A 25,807-nucleotide genomic window follows, 5' to 3' on the forward strand; every position below is an offset into this window, starting at 1 on the left:
TTAAAACCACCACACACCTAATAGATCTTTTTATGAAAAATGATCTTTTCAAAATAAAAAAAATAATGAGGAGAGTAGCCTTGTCTATGCTTTTGCAAATCTTTTAAAGGTCTGGCTTAATAGAAGACAGCTGGATTCTCCCATCCACTTCTGAATTCAATCTGTTGTGATATGTTATTTTGGTTGAAATAAATGAAGAAAATCTTACCTCATACAGATATGCAGTTGGAAAAGAGGGCAATATTTTAATTGCCTTTTCAGATAACTGTAGATATTCTTTGAAACTGCAGTCAAACACAGCAGGTGGTAGTTTGTTGAAGGTTAATTGCAACATGGAATCTGAAACTAGATCTTTTTTTTTTTTTAGCTTTTTTTAGGATATTGCATGAAAATCCCTTGGTTTGTCTTACATTTTGAATGGCTCCTTTACCCATGCATACTTTTTTTTTAACATAATACATTGGTCTGTTAGAAAATACTGGTTCACTTTTCTGGATATGACACCAAAAGCACAAGCGACAAAAGCAAAAGTAAGTAAGTAGGACTATATTAAACTAAAAAGCTTCTGTACAGCAGAGGAGAGCAACAAAATGAAGGTGCAACCTACAGAGTGGGAGATATTTACAAACCACACATCAGATGAGGAGTTAATATCCAAAACAGAAAAGGAACTTACCAACTCAATAGTAAAAAGGCCAAATCGTTCAATTAAAAAATGGGCAAAGGGCCCAAAGAGACAGTTTTCTAAAGAAGCTATATGAGTGGCCAACAGATACAGGAAAAGATACTAGTCATCAGGGAAATGCAAATCAAAATCATGGTGGGGTATCACCGCACACCTGTTAGAATGTCTATTATCAAAAAGACACCAAAAAAAGTGTTGGTGAGAATGTGAGAAAAGAGAACTCTGTGCTCTTTGGGAATGTAAATTGATGAAGCCACTATGGAAAACAGTATGGAGATTCCTTTAAAAATTAAAAATTGAATTACCAGATGACCCAGCAATCCCACTTTTGGGTATATCTCCAAAGGAATGAAAAAGAACTACCTTGTAGAGAGATCTGCACTGCAGTGTTCATTGCAACATTATTCACAGCAACCTAAATGTGCATCAACAAATGAATGGATAAAGAAGATGTGGTATATATACACGATGGAATATTATTTGGCCATGAAAAGGAATGAAATACTGCCATTTACAACAACATGGATGAACCTTGAGGGCATTAGGCTAAGTAAAATGTCAGAGAAAGACAAATATTATACACTTTCACTTATATGTGGAATCTAAAAAAGTCAAACTCATAGCAACAGAGTAGAAAGGTTGTTGCTAGGGGCAGGTGAGGGTGGGGGTCAAAGGGTATAAACTTCCAAGTATAGGATGAACAAATTTTGGGGGTTAAATGTATGACAGGGTGACTACTGTTAACAATAATATATTGTATATTTGGAATTTGCTAGGATAGTAGATCTTAAATGTTCTCACCATACACATGCCAAAAGGGTAATTATGTGAGATGATGAAGGTGTTAACTAACCCTGTTGTGGTAACCATTTTGCAATATATACATGTAGCAAATCAACATGCTGTACACCTTAAACTTTCAGAATGTTATATGTCAGTGAAGCTGGAGGAAGAAAAGAAAATATTGGTTCATTGTGTTATGCAGATCTTCTAAATGTTGATACATTTCATTATATGATATAAAAATTTATATTTTCCAACTATAATGGAAAATCTGTAATGGAAATCTGCAAAAAAAAAAAAACCACAACTCTGAATCACTATTGTTGTACACCTGAAACTAACATAGTATTGTGAATCAACTATACATTAATTAAAAATTTGTATTTTCAAGATCAATCTCACCAAAAAATTCTTCAAGTACTGGGAAGCCGTAAGGTCATGGTGATCATACCAGTTTTACAAAATTCTAATTTTTGTCTGAAATCTTAAATTCTTTTTTTTTTTTAATAGAGTTACTAGGGTTTGAAACTAGGACCTCGTGCATGCTAAGCATGTGCTCTACCACTGAGCTATACCCTCCCCCCTCAAATTCTATCATTGGCAATAAACACTATTCGTTGTGGAAGGGTCTCTTTGTCCATTTTAGAGAAAAAGACTGGTAACCATTGTTTGCAAGTCATTCTTTAAGTAAAAATGGTGTTCCATGGGATAAAGGGCTGGCCTCACACGCAGCGTAATCATTCAAATAATGCAGATTGAGACAGTGATCATACTTCGTGTGTACTTCTCATTTTGTCATGCAGAGTATTTAAAAAGATGTGATCGAGGCTTGAGACATAATAAAATTAAGACGTTTTATAGCTTCAGCAAGGACATTTTAAAGTGAAACTGGCATTGATTTTTTTTTTTTTCTGGTTATGGTGTGTGTGTTTTATTTTGGTGTTTTTATTAAAACTATTTTTTTAGAGCAGTTTTAGGTTCACAAGACAATTGAGGGGAAGGTACAGAGATTTCCCACATACCCTCCTGCTCTCACATGTACTGCCTCCACCATTATCAACACCCCCCGCCGAATTGGGACATTTATTACAATTGATGAACGTACGTTAACACGTTGTAATCACCCAAAGTCCATAGTTTACATTACGATTCACTCTTGGTGGTGTCCATTCTATGGGTTTGGATATTATGCGTTGCATAATGACATATATTCATCATTGTGGTATCAAACAGTATCAGACTGTTTTCAGTGCTCTTAAAATCCTCTGTGTTCTGCCTACCCAGCCCTCCCAACTCCCTAATCCTTGGCAACCACTTATCTTTTTACTGTCTCCATCGGGTTTGCCTTTTCCAGAATGTCATATAGTTGGAATCATACAGTACGTAGCCTTTTCAATTGGCTTCTTTCACTTAGTAATGTTCATTAAGGTTCTTTCCTCTCTTTTCATGGCTTGATAGCTCATTTTTTTGTAGTGCTAAATAATATTCCATTGTCTGGATATACCAGTGTTTATCTATTCACCTACTGAAGTACATCTTGGTTGCTTCCAAGAACCATAATTGGCATAATTTTGGCAATTATGAATAAAGCTGCTATAAACATCTGTGTGCAGGTTTTTGTGTGGTCATAACTTTTCAGCTCCTTTGAGCATGATATTTACCATATATGTTTAGCTTTGTAAGAAACTGCCAACTGTTTTCCAAAGTGGCTGTACCATTTTGCGTTCCCACCAGCAACGGATGAGAGTTCCTGTTGCTCCTCATCCTCACCAGCATTTAATGGTGTCGATGTTCTGGATTTTGGCTGTTCTAAGAGGGGTGTAGTTGTGTTTCATTGTTATTTTAATTTGCATTTCCCTGATGACGTATGATGTGGAGCATCTTTTCATATGCTTCTTTGCCATCTGTATCTCTTCTTTGGCTTGATTTTTTTTTTTTTTTTTAAAAACTGTGCTTATGAAGCGGTGAATACTACTGTGATTACTAGGACTGTTTGGTGCCACTGGACTCACTCTGCTAAAGGTACCGTGGTTTTACCTGCTGTTGCTTTTACACCATCAGTGCAAATGTCAACACTTTGAAAAAGGTAAATAACATCTTAGTGCTGCTATGAAGATAGATTTGACCTGAATACTCCGAAAGAGTCTTGGGGACCGCTTTGAGAACTATTGGTTTATGAGAACCACCAAGGAATGGTGCAGAACTCTGGGGCTAGTATAAGTGAGGTGCTTACCATCCCTAGACCAGAAGAGGCCAAGGGAAGGGACCGTTCTGACATGCAAGGAGGGTACTTTATGGAGAGGGCTGCCGTAGAAGAACAGTGGTCTCCTCCTCCTGCCAGGCACCCTCCAGTCTTCTGCCCATGCTTCTCATTACCAAACCCAACCAAAAGGCAGAACACAAGGAAGCCTATGGTGTAGTCCGAGTGGGTGGGCTTCCCCAAGCCTGAGAAAGGGTGGATCTGAAGGGACAGATGGGGATGCCCAACCCAGCTGTCTTCACTCTTTCATCTGCGTCCAAACATAGAGTGAGTATGTGCATATTTACAAAATAACTTTCACCCTAACATTCATCTGTCAGTTCCACAAAATTAAGCTTCTCCTCTGTGCTTTGAAGAACCTAAGCAAAGTAACAGTATAAATAAGGTTTGGGATGGGAGGCCACGTGTAACCTGTGACATCAGGGAGAGAGTCTCTGAGGACGTGATTTGGGCTGAGCTCTGAATGTGGAGAAGAGGCAGCCACATGGGGGTCTGGTGAAAGGTATAAAGGGCATGGGATGGGAATGAACTTGGTGTGTTTGAGGACAGAAAGAAGATGGGAGATTGCAAGGTGGCCTGGAGGACATTGACTCTTGAAGACGTGGTAGGATGTGTACATTTAACCTGGTTGGGATGAAAAGCCACTGGTGAGTTTTGAGAGAAGGAAGCATATGATGAGATACAGATTGTGAAAAGCCTTTACAAAGACAGTATGCGTGTATTCTTCTGGGGGGCTTGTGTGGGGACAGGGAGGCCTCATCACAGGCTGGCTCAGTGGCCCAGGTGAGAGCCTGTGGTATTGGCCATGGAGATGGAGAAATGGGGAGGTAGAGCCTCCAGGGCTTGTGTGTCAGGTGGCAAAGGGAGGGACCCAGTGATGACTCCTGGGTTTTTGGTTTGAGCATCTAGGTGGATGATGGAGACCTATTTCGAGACTGGAAAGATTAGGGTAGGAGGGACGTAGGATTCTGTAGAGAACCCAGAGTTCTATAGGGCCGTCCAAGTTGACATGCCCTGTTAACATCCCAGTGGTGATCTCAGGGATGGATATAAAAATTTGGAGTCATCAGCTTACAGATGGGACCTTTTTAAAGCCAAGCGACTGGATGAGATCATCTAGGGAGCAAGAGACAGCAAAGAAGGGGCCCAGGAGAAAGCTCTAGACCACCTTAATACCTACATGTTGAGCCAAGAAGAAAAAAACAGAGGGGACCAAAAATCATCTGCCAGGAAGAAAGAAAACTAGGATGGTGTGGCATCTCAGAAGCCTGGGGAGGAGGTGTTTTTACAAAAAAGGACTGTCAGCCGAGTCAAATCTTGCTTAGAAGTTGACTATTTTATCCTCTTGTTATGTAGTCTCTGGAAAGGAGATTTTAAACAACCTCACACACCCCTACCTGAATGTACCACAAGTTATGTAACCATTCTTCTATTGTGGGATTTTGAGGTTGTTTCTAATTTTTGCTACTATAAGTTATGCCATGGTGATTAGCATCGTATAAAAGTATTTGGCCACAGCTTTGATGTTTTACTTATGGTACATTCCCAAAGGGTCAGTAGATTCAGGGATATAAACATCTGCAAGGCTTTGATATAAACTGCTCATCTGTTCCCCAGAAAGATTTGCATCAGTTTACACACCCACCAGCAGTGGGCACCAAGGCCTGCCTCCCCTCTGCCTCCCTCATCCACATTGGTCCATGGCATTGAAAACACACTTTGCTGACGTGTTTGCTACATGAAAAATACTCCTGTTGTCCTAATGTGCTTATAGTTGAGATGTTTAAGGTTGAATACGTATTTATAAGCTTATCGGTCATTTCTTCTTTCCTCTGAGTTGTCTATATTTTTGTCCATTTTTCTACTAGTGTGTTTCTTTTTCTTAATCGATTTCAATGATTGTATGTGTGTTTACTTTAATATTTTTGTCTATAGTATATATACTTTATGCCCTAGACTTCTTAATTTTTATGTAGCCAAACTTAATGATATTTGCTTTTTTCCCCCCAATTATTTTGTTCTTTGCTTTGATCCCTCTAAAACAGAGGTCAGAAAACTATGGTGGGAAGGCCAAATATTCCCTCCATCTGCTTTTATAATTAAAGTTTTATTGGCACACATCCACAGCCATTTGTTGACAGATTGTCTCTGGCTGCTTTCATACTGCAGTGGCAGAGCTGAGTACTTGCAACAGAGACCATAAGGCCTGCAAAGATGAACATATTTACTCTCTGGCCCTTTTCAGTAAAAACTTTGAGGACTCTTGCTCTTAAGTGTTTCCTCATCCAATGATGTACACTAAGCTACCATTCTTCTAGATTTTTTGTGGTCTTATTTAAATAAATTAAAAATATAATCCTTCTGGAATTCATTTGAATGTAAAGTAATAACTGAAAAATCTGTCTATCTCTATTTTGTTTCCAAAGAATTCTCTGTTGTCTAGCATCCTTTCTTTCCCCGGGAGTTCGCGATGCCACTCTTACACCCTAGAGCCTTGCCTATGAGGGAGAACTGTCTAAGATACTGATTCTGTTTCAACAATCTGTTTTTTGTACCAGTTACACACTGTTTTGATCCTTGTATTAAAATATTGTGGCTTGATGTAGGATAGAAAAGTCCTTCATATGGCTCTTCCTTTTCAAAATGTTCTTGGTTATTTTCAGCTTCTTGTGTAATACTTAGGACCTTTTGGTTACGTTTTCCCCCCAGAGCTCTAAAGTAGATTTCTCTAGAATTGATCAGCATTATAAATGGATGTAGGGTTTCAGTGTTTCAAGATGAAAGGAGTTCTGGAGATGGATGGCGGTGATGGTGGCACAACATTGTAAACATCTTTAATACCACTGAACTGTACACTTGAAAATGGTGGAGGTGGTAAATTTTATGTTATGTGTGTTTTACCATGATGACAAAAATTGAAAAAAAATTTTAACCAAGGACTGGAGGGGAGGGAGAATGGGACATTATTGTCTAATGAGTACAGAGTTTCGGTTTGGGAAGATGAAAAAAGTTCTGGAGATGGATGATGGTGACGGTTGCACAACAATGTGAAAGTATGTGGTACCACTGAACTGTACCCTAAAAATTGTTAAAATGATAAATTTTACATTATGTATATTTTACTATAATTTAAAAAATTAATTTGGGCTAAACTGATATCTTTATCATAATGAATTTTTCTAAGCAGGCAAATAGTACATGTCTCTGTTGGGAAGATATTCTTTCATGTCCTTTAGGAAAGCACAACCCCAGAGTCCTCCTTCGTATTAATGTGTCAAAGTCAACCATTACCCACTGGGGATATTTGTTAGATAGAAATGAACTTAACTATATTGTTATTTGTAGTTGGCATGTGGGAACAATAGAGTCTGCCTTCCTTTCCTACAGAAACTTGGAAGAAGAGTTCTCTCTAAGGATTAAATTATTACAAAACATGTAACGAATCAGAGTAGAGATTTATGCACAGACGTTCATGGAACAGAGTCTGGACATCTTCAGACCAGCACTGGTGGGTCAACAGTGAACAAGAGACTGGGCCAGGCCATGTTGGAGCCCAGAATCTAGCAAAGTCACTTTGAAGAAAGCGCAGTCTTAACATGCTTAACGGTAGATAATGTTACAAAGAGAGTTTTGCCAAGAACAGATGCCTAGAAAAAGGAGGCTAGGGGATCATTTATGAGCAATAAGATCTAGATACTGTCCAGGAGAGAGGACAACATGACCAACAACTTTGAACATTATCATCCTGTTGCTAAGACAATCTGATTACAGAAAAGGGCTTCAACTCATGTTGATGTAATGCCATTAAACATGATGATTATTTATCTCCTTGCAACCTTCCAATTATAATTTGGTATCCCAGCTGGGTCTGCCTACATACGCAGAATAAGTTGACCATGCTTAAATGAATTTCTGGCATGCAAGACAATTCTCTTTCTCATGTGAAACTGGCATCATGGTTTTATTCAGCAGCCTATATGCTTGGATGGTGTGAGACCACTCTTGGGAGAAGAAACCACTTGTAGTAGGCTGAGAATCCAAGGTGATGCCAATCCGGGAGATTCAGCCAATTTGATCCTCTCCTGGAATCTCCTTAAACCCAACATGCCGTGACACTCAACCAGCATTTCCCCTGGGTGTTGATAAAGAGATATATGAGTGGCTTATCAAATGCTCACTGAAGTCTAGACAGTTCCTAACGTTGGCATTTCTCAGTCTAGTGACCCTGTTGAGGAGATAGATGAGGTATTTCTAGCATGATTTATTATTTTTTTTTGTTCGGCTTCTAGGGACCACTGTTTCTTTTCTAACGGAGTGAGAAAATGGTCAGTATTTCTGTCAAGGAAACTCAGAGGCTCTTTAAATGCATAAACCCTAACCCTTCCTCTCAAAAATCACAGAAGCCAAAATCATCAACCACGTGCAGGCAGGTTGGGATTTGAAAAAATGGAAGAATGTTCCATAATCTGCTCAGCATATTGCATTATCCAGCAGATTCATTCCATGATTGTACCAACAAATAGAGATATTCCCACTGCCCCATCCTCTGTCTGCCATATTTAATGGAGGGACTTTGTGTCTGGAGCAAATGGGAAGACAAAGGATAAATGTTACACCTGCTAAGTTGGAGAGAGGGAAAGGGTACCTCTGTCATTTACACAGGAAAAGCCAAATGAAACCTAAATCTTGGTGGAGGAGTTAGGGTTCCCAGTCCCTCAGGAGAAACCCTAGGACATAGGCCTTTTGGCTTATGGGCCTTTTGGGGTCCCTGAGCATCACAGAGACAGCAATGGCACTCTTCCGGCTGAGTCATTATCAAGAACTATGCTGTGTTGGTTGCCTGTTATTGCATAGCAAACCACCCTGAAACAAACCACCTAGTGGCTTCAAACAGCTTATTATTTCTCAATGATTCTCTGAATTGACTGGTCAGTCTTTCACCAGTCTTGGGCTCATTCGTGAGGCTGCTGTTAGCTGCCAGGTAAGCCGCCGATTGGGCTCAGCTGGGATGACTGGGCTTCTCTCTCCATGTGGTCTTCCATCCTTGGCTTCACCCAGCATGGTGATCTTAGGGTTCCAAGAAGGCAAGCGCCGATGCACAAGCATTTATTAAGCCTTAGCCCGCACCGTGTTTGTTGATGTCTCGTTGGCCAAAGTCAGTCACGCGGCCAAGCTCAGTGTCACTGTGGGAGGAGTCTATACAGAGTGTGGGTACTAAACAGCATGATTCATTGGGGGTCTTTATTGTTACAATCTACTACCCATTGTCGACCTTGCTTTGCTCTAGACTGAAATTCTAGCAACTCAGTGTGATTACCCCAGGCGTAGATCAAACACTGTGATTGGCTGTTGATGTCCCTGGAATGCCTAGGATGTACTGGGTAGACCAAACTCTTACTTACTAGAGTCCTCTATCTGGGAACCCTAGACCCTGGGTTGAGTATAACATTTGCGTGATAGGCATTGACGCTAAAACCTTGTGGCAGTTCAGAATTCAGTGCTGGGGAACAGTGTTTATGCTTATTTAATTTTATTGCTTATTAGCTGCATAGCCATGACAGTGATTAATGTGACTTCATAATATTATGTTGAACCCCCAGTAATTGGGGTTAAAGTCTGGATCAATGTTGAAACAGAAACAGGAACAGAAAAATAACCATCAGCCAGATGGAACAAATTAGTGGTTCACAAATGCAGTGTTCTTAATAGATAAAATCTTTCAAAATGTGGATGGCATAGGGGAAACTCAATCAGTGGGGGCCCTTCACGGGAAAGGTGAGAAGCTTTGCGGAGAGGTGAGTAGACTTTGGAGGTTAAGAATATGAAGTCAGACAAAAGTGAGTTTTAATCTCAATTTTGTGACCTTGAGTGAGTTACTTAATCTCTTTATGCTTAGATTCCACGTTTGTAAAGTGGAGAGAATAATGCCTGTAGTGGTGGAACTGTGAAGATTCAGAGAGATAAAGGCTGGACAGTGAACATAGTATAGCTATTTCTATTATCTGCCACTAGTTTCTGTCACAGCGGGCTAGAGGCAAGGTTAATATCTCTTCCTTTTTCTTTCTGATTCTTCTGCTCACCCCCACTGCAATTACCCCCATTTTCTCTCTCTCTCTCTTTACTCAGTGCCAGCCTCTTATCAGTCATTTACGTGAGAACATTCTGATTGTAGTCATTTACACTTTAGTATAAAAGATTTTTTTAAAAAAGTTTTTTTTTTACAGCAATTTTTATTATAAGATAGTAGAAAATGAAAGGCTTTGGCTCACATAATGGAACACTTAAAACCTGCTTGTGTTAGGGGGCCCTTTCAGAGTCCCTAAAGCGGAAGAACCTGCCCCTTGAAGAACTTCTGTCAGACCACTGACTGAAACCACAGAACTCAAGGTGCTGGGGATTTCCTGGTTTCCATGTGTCATCTGTTAAGGCAGCCACAAATATCCATTTTGCTTGGCTTGAGCCATTTGAATGTTTAAAACCCATCTATAATTACAAAAGCTCTTTAGAGGGACCTTAATTGGCTTCTATAAATTGCTTTCTCTAACCTTTCCAAATTAATATGATCTATTCCCTTGTCATTAAAAAAAAAACCTGCTAGATTATGTCACAAAACTTCTCCTAAGTTATTTGGCATCTAACATTTTGTCTAGGAGACATGGTGGCCAACCTTCCTCTGAACGGGCTTGGTTTCTACATAGTCATTTTCTTCCGACTCATGACTCTCTTCTCCATTTGCTGCCCACGGATGCTGAAAATAGCTCGTTTTCTGGCAAGCTTGGGATGAGATTCCTTATGATTTAATCAGATCCATGGTAAAGCTCTCCCAGCTTTGGGGAGAGAGCATCCTGAACTGCAGGGATGGTTCGGAGCAGGGCCCTGGTGAGGAGGAGGAGCCTCTTGCCTCAGCATCACACCCAGAACTGGGAGAACTGCTACAGGGCTATGCCAGCCAACCCACCAGGGTCATCGTCTGTGTCGGAGACTCCTGGCTCTGCCTGGCAGTGTTCCATACCTGGTACCATGTGGGCTCTGCTTTCACACTCCCGGGAGCCCAGACCAAAGGCCTCAAAGATAATAGGCAGGAAATATTCCATGTCTAAACATCAGCTGCTTGGTCCAGGAAGAGACGGTTTCCTGCAGAGATAAGTATATATAGACTAGGACAGATTTGTTCTGACAAAAGCCAAGATTCCCTTGGTTGTTCCAGGCTTGTGTTAAATTAGAAGATAATAACTCTAGATAATATAAGGATGAGAGAGATAAGTGGCGGAGTAACTTGGGGATGAGTGATCATCTGAGAGGGTGATAGAGTTGGAGGATGAAGGAGCAGCTCGGACAATGGGGAAGCAGCTGAGCGATGAGGGAGTAGCTGGAGAATGTAGCTAGATTATGTAGGTGAAGCACAAAGTGGGCGTTACTGCAGTGGGACCATTCAAGAGTCCCAGACCTGGAGTAGAGGTAGTACTATGTGTAGGCCCACTTAATAGGTGGATAAAGTGAGGCTTAGAAAGGTCTGGTAACTTGCCCAGGTAAGTGGCTGAGCCAGGACTGTCTGAAGCAGAACCTGCACTCTAAGCCTTATTGCAGCCATGTGGAGCATTTATCCCTCTTCGAAAGGCCAGTCCTCCCCATTCACCATTTAACAGCACTTGGCAAAGTCTGGGCCAGGAATGAGGGCTCTGGAAGAGCGTCCTGCTTGAGGAAGGAGACTGAGAAACAAGACAAGTGCCCATGGCTCCCACCTGCGGCGGGGTGACGGATGCAGCCACCTAGCAGCCACGTTCCAAACTCATTCCCAACAAGGTCTGTCACATAAAGGCACAATTTAGAACCTGTCTTCCCCAGGGCACACCTACCACTGACAATCAGACCTCATTTGCACTGAGACATTTATAGTCCGTGGTGAATTTCCATCATCCCTATAGGAGGAGACGTAGGAAGAGAAAAGCTCCTGGGTTTGGGAAGATTGTCTTTCTCTCTTTTGTCCTTTCCAGCACATCTGGAGCCAGATAACCACGTGAAGGGTCATACCTTGCTGATGTTTTCAAAAGCATTTTCTTTTTTTTCCGTTCTTTTCTTATTGAAGTATAGTCAGTTTTCAATGTTGTGTCGATTTCTGGTGTATAGCGTACTGTTTAAGTCGCGTGTATACATACATATATTCCTTTTCATATTCTTGTTCATTATAAGTTCCTACAAGATACTGAGTATAGTTCCCTGTGCTATACAGTAGAAAATTCCTGTTTATCTATTTTATATATAGCAGTTAGTATCTGCAGATCTTGAACTCCCGGTTTATCCCTTCCCGCCGCCTTTCCCCCATGGTAACCATAGGTTTGTTCTCTATGTCTATGAGTCTGTTTCTGTTTAGTAAAAAAGTTCATTTGTGTCTTTTTTTTTAGATTCCACATGTAAGTGATATATGGTATTTTTCTTTCTCTTTCTGGCTTACTTCACTTAGAATGATGATCTCCAGGTCCATTTGTGTTGCTGCAAATGACATTATTTCATTCTTTTTTATGACTGAGTAGTATTCCATTGTATATATATACCACAATTTCTTGATCCATTCATCTGTTGATGGACACTTAGGTTGTTTCTATGTCTTGGCTGTTGTAAACAGTGCTGCTGTGAACATTGGGGGTGCATATGTTTTTCAAATTATAGTTTTCTCCAGGTATATGCCCAGGAGTGGGATTGCTGGGTCATATGGTAAGTGTATTCGTTTTTTAAGGAATCTCTATACTGTCCTCCCTAGTGGCTACTCAAAACCATTTTCTGACACTAGGTGCCTGGAAAACATTTTATACGGCAATAATTCTAGGCTTCAGAAAAAAATTTTGATTCAAAATAGATTTACGCTTGGGTCCTAAAGAGCCTGTTCTCCTTACTTCGTGAAGGCAATGCAACCGTGTCATGTATGATGTGATGCCCTGCTGCTGTCTCTTAAGATAAGCCACTCACTGCAGGAAGCTCTTGATTGATAAAATTGTTTTTCACTAAAAGCAGCTTAAGGTTAAGTGCTACTTCATGGAAGGGGTAGAATTTTATGCAGCTGGATCAGTAGGTAGGTTTGGGGGCATCTCAAATACCATCTTTGTCTCTGCAGCTGAAAATATATTCCTAAAGCCCACACAACGCTGTAGATGTCTTAAAACTCCATTTTTGGCAAGTATATTCTGGTCTTGGTGTGCTCTGGCTAATCAACAGCTTCTGACTCATGGCACTCAGTGACTGATGATGGCATTGACCCAGGTGTCTCTGAGGGCATAGCTGATGGGGGCCTGAATCCCCCAAGTTGTTTGAGCCCATCAGTCTCTCCTAGTGGCCCTGGTTTGGGGACCACATCTTAGCTCAGGCTGCCCTAGCATGATACCAAAGACTGAGTGGTTTAAACAACAGAAGTTCATTTTCTCAACATTCTAGAGGCTTGGAGGTGTAAGATCAAGGTGCCGGCATGGTCAGTTTCTGAAGAGAATCCTCCTCCTGGCTTGGAGATACCCATCCTCTCACATGGCAGGGAGAGAGGGAGCCAGCAAGCTCTCTGGTGTGCCTTCTTCTAAGGGCACTAATTTCATCATGACATGACCCCCTCTAAACCCAATTATCTCCCAAGGGCACCACCTCCAAACACTGTTGTGATGGGGGGTGGAGCTTCAGTGTATGAGTTTGAGTGGGGCACAGTTCAGTCCGTAGCAGGCACCTTTCTGTCATCAGGCCAGAGGGCTGGCTTCCTTGGTGCTGCCAGGGTTCCCTGCGATGCCGGAGAAGCTGCTAGGGATTCCCCAAGGGGGGACACAGAGGCTGCCCAAGGCTAGGGGGCTATTCCAGAGGGCTGTCCATGCTGAAAGAAAATTCACTGCTGAGATTGGAAAAGCTCTGGGCGCTCTAGATCCTGGCAGCCTCAGGATGTATGATTTTGAGGGGTGAATCCTGGTCAGAGGGAAGGCCTTAAACCTGATTTCTTGGGCAAATGAATGGGCCTGGTGGCTGACACCCTCTTTGGGTCATGAGATTTGAGGAGGGGGATATGATTCAGGTCCGCAAAACCACGGAGAGGACAATGAACTTGACCAAATCCCCGATGTTACCCAGAGGGGTGTCTAGGCTCTCATTGGTCCCTTGGGGCTTAGAGACTGCCGTGGCCCTGGGTCATAAAGGAGAGTGTTTCTGGATTCTCCTGGCTGAGGACTTGAGCCTCCTAACCACAGTGACCCCTGGAAGGCACGCCACCGAGGGGGTCTCCCTGGATGCGAGTGTCCTCTCGTCCTTACCAGCCATAGGACAGACTACAAAAGGTGTGGAAATGGAGAAGTTCCCTGACCTCCTGGTCCTGAGACAACTGTGGTCTGACCACAGAGAAATGATGTACATCTTACTTCCCCCTCTGGTCTGTAGAGCATGACCTTGCCGGTTTCATTCTGCCTCAGCCCAAAGGTCCGACCGTGGGCTCCACTGCACCAGGCGAGGGTGAGGATGTGGGCTTCCCACACTTCCACTCCTGTCTCCCCCTAGTCCCAGCCCCGACCCTGTGCCCTCTTTGACTCTAGCATAGATGATGGTAAGAATCAGATGCTTTCCAGGTTTGTGTTGTCTCCTCTACACACTCTGTGTGACTGTGGGCAAGTCGCCTTTCCTGTCTACCCTCAGTTTTGCATCTAAACAGTGGCTGTAACAACAACAACCACCTCAATGAAACTGTGAGAAGTAAATCAAGCTGTGTATGTTAAGTGTTACCTCGAACGCTAATTGACACATAGTAAGTGCTCAAGAAAGGAGAAGTCCCTTCTTTTCTGCTGGGTGGTACCAGATGAGATGAGGATGCTTTATTTAACAAAAGCTTCCATAAAGAAACAGCAATTCCGCTCTTAGGTATTTACCCAAGAGAAATGAAAACATATGTCCACACAAATACTTGTGCATGAATGTTCATAGCCACGTTATTTATAATAGCCCTAAAGTGAAAACAAGCCAAATGTCCATCAACCGATGAAGGGATAAACAAAGTGTGGCATATGCCTACAGTGGACTGTTCTGCCAAAAAAAGATATGATACAGGCTGTGATGCAGATGAATCTTGAAAACATACTGAGTGAAAGAAGCCAGACACAAAAGGTCACATATTGTATGATTCTCCTTGTAGGAAGTGTCCAGAATAGATAAATCTATAGTGACAGAAAGTAGATTAGTGGTTGCCTAGGGCTTGGGGTGGCAGTGGGGAGTGGCTTCTAAATGGGTGTGGGGTTTCGTTCTGGGGTGATAAAATGTTCTAAGATTGATTGTGGTGATGGTTGTTCAACTCTGTAGATCCAGGGGCAAAAAACTCATTGAATTGTGTGCTTTAAATAAGTGGATTGTATGGTATGTGAATTGTACCTCAAGAAAGCTATTTAATGCTATGAAAAGTTGGAGTTAAAAAAAAAGAAACTTACCAGCACTTGCTATGTGCCAGGCACCTAAAATGCCTCATAATTATTAACCCACTGAATCCTCATCACGATCTATGAGAGGTACTGTTCTTACCTTGTTTCCGCAGTTGTGGAAACAGAAGCACAGAGAGGGAAAGTAACTTGCTCAAAGTCACACAGCTAGTTAGTGGCAGATCTGGGGACTGAACTCAGGCATTCTGATTTCTGCCCAATTGTCACACTAAACTGCCCCACTTTTGCCACCATCAGAGGTCAGACTGCGTGACAGAGGGGTTCACAGGCCCTCCTCAGCCTGGAAAGACCTCTCAAGGGACCTTCCAGGACCTGGGTGGGCTGTAGCCCAGGAGCAGTGCCGGGGCTGTCAGCTCTCACTCGGTGTTGTTGCTGGCATGCTTTTTCAGTGGGAAGCCGTGGGGATTGTACTGAGAGTTTCGTGGGGAGGCAGGAGAGGGTGCTAACATGGCAGCACCTAACCGGGGCACTGTTATTCGTCTCAGGCTGCCCTTTCCCACTCTCCAGCCTCCTCTGTCAGCTCTCACTTTCTTCTCACCACGCCCACCCACAGCCTTGCAAAGTCTCCCCAGTTGGCCACAGAGAGCCGGTCTGCACCCTCAGCTTGCAACCCCTCTGCCAGGTCAGTGACCACTGCCCCAGGATCGATGGTTACCCTCCACTGAAAGTTCCAGCTCAGCCAGGTTCCTTTGACAGGAGGCCCTCCCAGCCCCCTGGGAACCAGACTCCTTGTCACTGCCTCCTGGGGACACACCCAGGAGGTTTGCCCCATTGCAATCCCCACGGGTCAAGGCCCTGAGCCTCAGGGTAGAACCACAGGCTCCTGCAGTGTGACCCCAGAGAGCTGACTCACATCAGAGTCACATCAGACTCCAAGGCTCAGTGAAGCCCCGGCAGCCTGGTCGGCCACTGAGGGTGTGCTGTGAGACTTTCCCATGATCCCAGAGGCAGGGCAGTGATTGGTGGAGGGCGAGAATGTGTGAGTCAGCCAGGCCTGGCATCCAGCACTGACCCTGCCGTGGCCCTGGGCAAGTCACTCCATCTCTCTAAGCCTCAGTTTCACCATCTATAAAATGGGTGCTAACAGGAAGCTATGAGGTTTAAAGAAGGAAATGTAGGTCATGTGTGTGGGCACACTTCCTGGCACACAGCAAGCACCAATAAACAGGATCTTACGTTACTATTAGGGTACCCCTGGCATAGACCTGGGCCGTGGCTGATGACTTCTGTTGAAGGCCTTGTCTGAGCTCTGCCCCTCAGCCTGAGCCTGCCAGGTGGTAATTTTTAGCTCCCAAGATGCCACTTTTGGACTTTGTTTTGAACTGATTCTTTCTCTTCTCAGTGGTGAGCTCAGCAGGTTCTGCTGGGCCCTGCCCACGAGCTGGGCTCACAGCCCTGAGAAGCCTTGACCCTGAACCATCCATGTTACGTGGCCATGCCCTCCCCACCTTACCCCTGCCCCCACTCACCCTGAACCTCTGAGCCCAACATTGTGAGGTGGCTGGGGGACCAGCCTTTCCGGAGAGGAATGCACTGACCACTGGGGAGGGCAGGGCAGTTGGAGAGGCAGACCTTGGTCAGTGGCCAGAACCTAGGTACCAGGGTGGGAAGGGTTTGGGGCCTGACTGTATCCATAGAGAGCCAGGTTCTAAGATGCAGATAAGAAGTGGGTGTTTCTGGGTGACTCTGAGGGACTAACAGTCTCTGACCCAGTTTGGGAGCTCCTGGCACGCAGAAATCGATTTACAGACTGGCGCATTCCACTTAATTAGCCTGGCCTCCTTCTGGCTGGGAAAACACCATCTAATGGGCGGGGTTGGCCTGAAATCATGCCGGTGGCCTCAGCCCCAGTCCCGCGAGGCACTCAGTCCCTCAGGCTCTGTCCCTTTAGCGAGGCCGGAATTCAGAATGGCCTGTGTTTCCAATTTGGAGGTTGAGACAAATCCTACCCTTGTCCGACCCCAGGGAAACACCAGCTCGAACCTGGCAAGCGTGAGACGGCTGTGGGGCCTGGGATGTGAGGGGCCCCGAGGAAGAAGTAGGAGCTTCGCCCCAACATACTCTGCCTCCTTGAGCCCTTCAGCAGGTGCCCTGCCTCCACTGGGAGTGGGGACACAGGCTCCTAACTTCCAACTGTGCCCCATCTCTACGCCCTGCATGGCGCTGCATCCTTTGTAGCATCACCTGGATACCAAAGTCCTTCAGCTTCACAGATGAGGAGACTGAGGCTCAGAGAGGGTGTCACTTGTCCAGAGGACACACAGCTAGAAGACAACAACTGTATTCTTCCCTCTGGGACTCCTGGCTTCTAGTGCAAAGCCAATCTACCCCTGCAGAGCCTGTCTCTATTTTGAGAGCAGCACTCATCACCTGTGTTTCAGAAGCTCATGAGGCTGGATTCCTGCTCCCCGACTGGAAGGAGGATGATCACTCAGCAGATCAGAGGAGGTCCCAAATCCTGGGAGTGCAGTCCTCTGTCGGCCGAGTACGTGCACCATGCGAAGCGCCCATGGGTTCTGCCGTTTACTTGCTAGGTGAACTTCAGCAGCGAACTTGATTCCTCGGAACCTCTTTCCGTCATCTGTAAAATAGAGTAACAGGAGCACGAATCTTGGGGTTCCGGTGAGGATTAAATGACATACCAAGCACCTTGTGCTTAGTAAGTGTCCCACAAGTAGGACAGTTGGCTCACCAACTCTTACGGTTAGCTTCTTGGACCCTGGCACAAAGGATCCCTCACTCTGCGGATGTCTGTGTGGGACAAGGCTCATTTTTCCCTCCACAGGGAGGGCATCGCTGGGCATACAGGGGGGCAGCCTGGCATGGAGGGTGGGCCTCCCTGACCTGAGCCCAGCTCTGCCTGGTTATGTCAGGCAGTGGGTGGGGCACAAGCTGCCAAGTGACAGCATCCCACAGTCTGGAAACGACCATTTTTCTTTTTATCTTGAAGTAAAATTCATATAACAGAAAATTAATCATTTCAAAGTGTACAAGTCAGTGGCATTTAGTGTATTCACAATGTTGGGCAACCATCACCTCTACCTAGTTCCAGAACATTTTCATCATTCGTAAAGAAACCCAGTACCCATCAGCCGTCACTCCCTAGGTCCCCTCCCCCCAGTCCCTGGCAAACACCAGTCTGCGTTCTGTCTCTGTGGATTTGCCTATTCTGGATATTTTGTATAAATGGAATCATACAATGTGTGAGCTTTTGTGTCTGGTTTCATTTACACAGTGTAATCTTTTCAAGGTTCATCCATGTTATAACAAGTATCAATACCTCATTCCTGTTTATGTTTGGATAATAATCCATTGAATGGCTATGCCGTATTTTGTTCATCTGTCCATCAGGTGATGAAGAAACTGCTGTATTTAAAAGGGATTTGAGGAGAGGGCAAAACTGGATGGGGGCACACACACACACACACACACACACACACACACACAGGCTGCAGCCCACCCTAAGGCTGATGGTCAAAGAGCACTGTGGTCATGGTTCCTCTGTCCTCGTCAGGGCATTAATATCCAAACATGCAACCTGCTGCTGATGGGGGTGACGGGGAAGTGGTTCCAGGGAGCGGGGATGGTTAAAGATCCACCAGGCACAGAGGAGCAGCTTCCTGTGTGGTCCAGCCTTGGAGTCACCAAAGTGCAGGGGTTAGACCCGGGGCCCTGGAGCGAGACGGTCCCGGCTCAGGTCCTGGTTCTGTTACTTACTTGGTGACCTTGGGCAAATCACTTGGCCTTCGGTGCCTCAGGTTTTCTTTTGGTTAAGTGGAAATAATAATACCTACTTAAAAGATTTGTTCAGGACTAAATGAAGCCTTTGCTTTGGCACATGTCCAGCGCAGAGGAAGACTGCAGTACGTGTTGGCTCTCAGCTGTTATCATTCTTGGATTATATTGGGTGGCTTAGTCCTAAAGTTGCCGTCTTGTGGTGCTGAGCCGTACTGAGCCCGACTGTGCCCGGTCCCTGCTGTGCACCCTTGCCCTGGTTCCATCCTTTTGAGTGGTTATCTTGGTACTGTGTATCCCTGTCACCCCCAAGGGCTGGGTCTGGTTTGGCTCAGCCTGTGTATACATCTGGCGAGCGCACATGAGCCGCCGCACGCCCACAGCACTTCTGCCCATTATCTGGGGAGTCCAAGCCTCGTGCGACCCAGGAGCTGAAGCCCATGCCTTGTTACTTTGAGATAATTTAAAATTCACTTGCAGACTGAAAAAATGATAAGAGATCCCTTCTACCCTTCACCCAGTTTACCCCAAAGGTAACCACATCTTACAAAACTGTAATATAATATCGCAAGCAGGAAATTGACATTGATACAATTCTCAACCCTGTTTATGTTTGGATAATAATTTGCCAGTTTTCATGCCTTCATTTGTGTGTGTGTGTGTGTGAGTGTGCGTGTTTAGCTCTCTGCAATCTTTTTAAATCACAAATGTAGGCTTGGGAGACCACTACACACACAGTCAAGGTGCAGAATTTTAAAATGTTGATGATATGTTAAAATAACATCTTGGAGACAGTGTGTTAAAGAAAATATATTATTAAAATTTCACCTGTTTCCATTTTAATGTTGCTACAAGAAAATGTTAAATGACATATGTGACCCACCTATGATATTTCTACTGGACAGTGCTGGTCTAGAACTTGACCATCACTCCAGCAAGTCCCCTCCTGCCCCTTCCCAGCGAGTTTTCTGCCTCCTCCCAGGCAAGTATTACTCTGACTTTTTTTTTATCTTAACCAAAACAGATTAATTGTATTGTTGGTTTTGGTTTTGGATTTTGTGAGGTGAAATCCATGTAGCATAAAGTGAACCATCTGAAGGTGAACACTTCAGTGGCATTTAGTCCATTTACAGTGTTGCACAACCACCACCTCTATCTGATTCCAAAACTTTTTCATCCCCTCAAAAGGAAACTCAGTACCCATGAAGCAGTCACCACTCACTCTGTCCTCCTCCCAGCTCCTGGCAACCACCAATCCGCTTTCTGTCTCTACAGGCTCTCCTGTTCTGGAAATTCCACATAAATGGTGTCACACCATATGTAACTTTTCAAGTCTCGGTTCTTTCACTTAGCGTCATGTTTTCAAGGCTCACGCACATTAGAGCACAACATTTTATGACCGAATGTTCGTACCCACTTGGGTTGTTTGTACCGTTTTGCTCTTTTTTTGGGGGGGGCTATTGTGAATAGTGCTGCTAAGAACATGAGTGTCCTTATGTTTGTTTGAATTCCTGTCTCTAATTATTTGGGGTCTAGACCGATGGGTGGAATTGCTCGATCATACGGTGATTCTGTATTTAACTTTTGGGGGCACCGCCAAACTGTTTTCCGCAGCAGCTGCGTCATTTTAAGTTCCTACCAGCAAAGGGTGAGGGTTCCAATTCCCACACGTCCTCCTGAGCACTTACTGCTGCCTGCTGTTTGTTGTCAGTCACTGCCTGGGTGAAGTATATAGTTAGTTTCCTTTGTTCTAGAACATCATGCAAATGGAATCACAGCATGGACTCATGTGTCTGAGGCTTTTTTCTCTCAGCCTATACGTGAGGGTATTTGAAACGTGCGCTTGAAGTTCCTGTAAAACTGTCATGATCCATGGAGATTATTAAAGGGGAAGATAAGATTCTTTAAGGCAAAGGTGGCCATTCACTCCCTTACCTTGAAATTCCCTGCTATGAAGGAACAGGTAGGGGTGCTTCAGTAGAGAACAAAAGGACTGTGACATATTTAGGGAGGTCAGTCAGGGAAGTTCTCTCCAAGGAGGTGACCTTGAGGAGACCTGAAGGATGAGAAGGAGCCAGCCATGTGGAAAGATAGAGGTTGAGCTAGAGGAGTGCATTCTAGGCAGACATAACAGCATAAGCAAAGGCCCTGGGGCAGGGAAAGCCTCCTGTGGTTTAGTGATAAGTTGGGAAGGGGGTGAAACCAGTGATAAGGCAAGAAGGAGGTTACTGCTGGCCATGATGCAGGGGCCACAACCTCGTGTTAGCTGCAGGGTCCTGGGACATGAAAGGCCACGCCCCGTGCCAGCCTTCTTGCTGCCTTCCCAGCTCCTCCTGAGATATTGTGGCTCAACCCAGTGTCTTGCAGCCTCTCAAACTAGAGGGCTGGGAGGTGGGAGGTGGGGAGGGGTGCGGTCAGGGGCAGCTGAGTCTGAGATTCTGGGACCTGTAATACCCATAGTGACTCTTGCCCTGGGCCCAAAGCAGGCTTGGAAGCCTGTGTCTCACTGAGCCCTGTGCACCTTCATTCTCCCAGGCCCTCGTGGGCCAGTGGTGGGTGGGCAGGATGCAGTGCAGGACTCCTCTCCTGTGCCCTCTGCTCACTAGAGAGCTTGGCTCTAAAGTTTCAAGCCCAGATCCACGCCCTGGCCAGCCTCCTGGAGCTTCGAGAACAAAGTGTACTGCACATAGAGTCCTGGCCCCAGGGACATGAGGGCACCTGAGCCCTGGATGGGAGAGGAAAGCTGACCCCATCCCCAAGTTATGTAAGGACATCTTTGGAATTTGGCTCCTTTTGAAGTAAAATGGGAAAACTACACCCAAACAAGCAGGTATGGGAATTAAATAGGAGAGAAACTCCCTCAGGGTCACCTGCAGGTCAGTCTGCATCCGGAGCGCTGGTTTATTCATTCAGCAAACTGTTGGCACCTACTTTGTGCCAAGTCTCATGGTGGGAGTTCAAGAGCGGGCGTCCGGTGAGTGTTTGTGGGAAGCAGAAGAGAGGAGAGAGAGGGGAGGGAGGGAGGGATGTTGGTGAGATGAACAGAAATGCCCTCACAGAGCCCACAGCCCAGGGACTAAATGTTTACAGTCCAGCTCAGTGCTGGTCAATAGAAAAAAATATGTAAGCCACATACTTTATTTTTTTTTTTTAGGTTCACCTAGAACATTTTATTTATTTATTTACTTAAAAAATGTTTTATTGAAGTATAGTTGATTTACAACATTGTGTTAGTCTCTAGGGTAGAGCAGAGTGATTCAGTTATGCACACATATGTATTCTTTTTCATATCACATACTTAATGTTAAATGTTCCAGTATGGTCGTCAAGTAGCAAAGAAACAGGTGAAATTAATTTGGAATAATATATCTTCTTTAACTCAATCTATGCTTTCAACATATAAGCAGGACACATTTTTTGAGACCTCTTCCCTGTCTATTTTGGATACTAAACCTTCCAAGTCCAGTGTGCGTTTTCCACTGACAGTGCAAGTATTTCCATTGGGGTTGTGTACATCTCAAGTGCTCCCACAGCCCCACGTGGCTGGTGGCACCCCACAGGCCACCGTGAAGGGGGTGACAGGCGCTGGCTGAGGTGCGCACTGGCTGCTGAGGGCACTGAATTCAGGGTCAAGGAGGCGGTGCATTGGGTCATGTACCCATCAGCTCATGGACTATTCATCTCAGGATTGTTGAATGTCCCCTGTGAGGTGTGAGGGCTGGACAGGGATTTGGCTGGTGGGAAGAAGGGAAGACTGTTTCAGACCGAGTGCTGGGCAGATTGCAGGCTTGAGGAGAGCAGGGCTGGTGTTTGCCTTGTTCACTGCTGCATGCTCACGCCCAGCACAGCCTTGGTGCCCCGTGAATATTTGTGGAGGGGGGAAGTGCGGGAAGAAGTTGAGTATTTCTAGAGCACAGGAGACACGGGAAGGAACGGGGATGGAGGAGTTGGGGCGTCGGGATCGCCGGGAAGATGTGCTAAGCCACCGATTGATTGCCAGGCTTTCCCTGAGAGCTCCTGATTCAGTAGGTCTGAGGTAGAGCCACTGGATTTATGCTTCTAGCAAATTCCCAGGTGCTGCTGCAGCACCAGTGAGGACCACTGGACTGGCTCCCGACAGTGTGGAGGCAGTGGGGAGCCATGAGAAGTCCTTGAGCAGGAGGGAAGCACATTCAGGTCTGTGATTCGGCAAACTGTATGTGGCCGCTGTCTCCTCCCCTGCCTCTCCCCAGCCAGGTCCGTGGTTCCCCCAGCTCAGGAGGGTGCTTCGAGACCCTGTCGCATCCTCACGCCATCAGGAAGACGGGCTTGTGCCCTTGGAACAAGAAAGAGACCCAGGTGATGACTGCCATATTTTCACCTGGCACGTCACCAGGCGGAAACAGAAACCCTTAGTCAGCTGTGGGGTTTAGTGAAGAATTTCCCCGGTTAACAGAAATTTAACTGACTGTCCGGGCAGGGGGAGGTCAGGTTCTAGGGCATCTAGGAGGCCTGGGCTGGGATCTGAGTGGTTCCGGCTCGAGATCTCTCGTGAGGTTGTGGTCCAGGTGTCACTGGGGCTCCCATCGTCCGAGGGCTTGACTGGGCTCCAGGCTGACTCCATGACGGCTCTGACATGGCTGGGGGCAGGAAGCCTCAGTTCCTCACTGTGAAGTCTTTCCACCAGCTGCTTAAGAGTCATCACAACATGGCAGCTGCTTCCTCCATACTGAGTGGTCCGAGGAGCAAGAGGGAACCTGCGCTGCCCTTTATGACCCAGACTCCGAGGGCACACGCCGCCCTATGGTGACACCCGTCAGTCAGTCCTGTTCAGTGTGGGAGGCAGCTGCACAAGAGTGCGGCTCTTAGGAGGAAGGGGTGCATCTTGGAGACTGGCTGCTGTGCCCAGGCTGTCATTTAGCTCTGTGTCGCCGTCAGCCCACAAGGTCTCCAGAGATGTCCCCCACCAACCGGAGCCACCACTTGGTGTCTTGGAGCTTGAAGACTGGGCTCTGCAGTCCTGTGGCATGCCTGCTGAGAGGGGGAGAGCCAACTAACTAATAATAATCATTATTATTTTTACCATTACTATAAATATCAATACTCTATAATCTACCTCTCAGATAACCTTATGAGGTTATAACTCCTCATTTACAGATGAGGAAAACTGAGGCTCAGACAGAGGCGATGACATGCCTGAGGTCAGGTCACTGGGAAATGGGGTCTGAATTCTCTTAGCCACTCCACCTGTGTTTCCAGGCCGGATGCAGTGCTTAGGTAGATTTCCTGTCCCTCAGTGGTGGCCTCTCTCCAGGGTGGAAGTGATTATAGCAAAGGACAGACTAGTCCTTTAATCCCTCTGGCTCAGAGCGTGATGCTGGGTGTGTTGGCAGAACAGGAAACAGGGATGCTCTGCGCTGCACACTCCCAGCTCTTGAGACCCGGGGTCAGGTGTAGCTTTAAGACACAGGTTGAAACCATCACTGCAGAGCAAGAATGGAGTTCAAGTGTGGGGCTACTGGAGTCTTTTACCAGGTGAGTGGCTTGAAGCAAGTTCATTAAACTCTCTGTGCCTCAATATCCCCGTTTGTCAAATAACATCGATCAGAGAGGCTGCCTCCGAACTGCCTGGGGCAGTGGTAGGGCTTCAGTGAGTTATTCCTGCACAGTGCTAGGCATGCAGTAAGTGCTCAATACATGTGAGACCCTATTATCACCAGCTCATTAAATGCTGACGTATCTGCTCTCTGTTCCCGCATCTGGCTGAGTCCTGGGGACAGGAGGGTTGAGGCTAGTCCATTTTCGTCTGTTGCTGGGAGCATCAGCAAGTGATCCCCAGGTCCCAGGAGGAGGACATTCCCAGCAAATTAAGTCCCATACTTAGTGATCCCTTGCCCTGGTCCTTCCCCAGCCAGACCTTGCTAAGAACAGTGGGTTCCAGAAGCTCTGGAAAACCTGCAGACTTGCTCTCCTCCCAGCCCAACCAGGAGAGAGTGGATTTTTCCATTTCCTGCCACAGAAGTGCCCCTGTTTTCCCACTGCCCACCCGGCTGCCCTGCTTTCTGCTCCTGAGCAGGAAGGAGGTGGGTATCTCGACGTCACAGGAGATGGTGCAGCAGGAAGGGCGAGTACACAGGACAGGGCCCCCTGCCTCCCCGGGGCTGGTGGGCCTGGGTGGCAGGCGGTATATACCCTATTAGAAAACAGACATCTCTGTTCTGCTGCGACAGGGGAGATAGTCTGCATCAGAAATGACAGACCAAACACCAGCAAACAAAACCCCCAGCCCGCAAACAGGAAGCAGGGGCCAGATAAAAATATCGTCTTTTTTTGCAGCTGCAGCCTCCACCACGCAGGTTTCAGAAGGTCGCACTCTTGATGGGAAACACGGCTGCTTTCAGAGGGGAGAGGCGGCTGAGCTGGGGTTGGAAGCGGGGGTGGGGGCGGTGTGAGACGGTGAGGAGACAGGTGAGCGACAGCTGGCTCTTGTGGGGCTTGTACCCCCTTCATTCCTCGGCACGTGAAGACCTTGTGCTTAGTCTGCTCATGCGCCTCTTGGCTAAGAGCCCACGGTCCACCTTGGACATCCATTGGTTTCTTCCTCTCCTACCTGAGACTTTTATTGTGAGAATTAAGCGACTGTGGTTTTTAACATGCTTTGCTAGCAGAAAAGCAGTGCACCAGAAATCAACAAACTTTTTCTGTAAAGGGCCGGATAAGAGGTGTTGTAGGTTCTGTGGGCTGTACAGTCTGTTCCCGCAGAGGAAGCAGCTGCAGGCAACACACAAATAAATGAATGCATATTTCAGCTAAATTTCACTTATGGACACTGATATTTACTATCATAATTTTCAAATGTCAGAAAATATTACTATTCTCTGATTTTTACCCCCGACCATTAAAAAAAATACAGAAAGCATTCTT

General features: G+C 45.6%; 1 protein-coding gene across 1 annotated transcript in view; it reads left to right on the forward strand.

Annotated features, from left to right (window-relative positions):
* Positions 1-25,807, forward strand: part of PPP1R16B (protein phosphatase 1 regulatory subunit 16B) — a 93,783-nt gene that overhangs the window by 32,946 nt on the left and 35,030 nt on the right. The gene's annotated exons all lie outside the window — the stretch shown is intronic.

Source organism: Camelus ferus, chromosome 19 (genome assembly GCF_009834535.1).
Source record: "Camelus ferus isolate YT-003-E chromosome 19, BCGSAC_Cfer_1.0, whole genome shotgun sequence".
In the NCBI taxonomy this organism is placed as follows: domain Eukaryota; kingdom Metazoa; phylum Chordata; class Mammalia; order Artiodactyla; family Camelidae; genus Camelus; species Camelus ferus.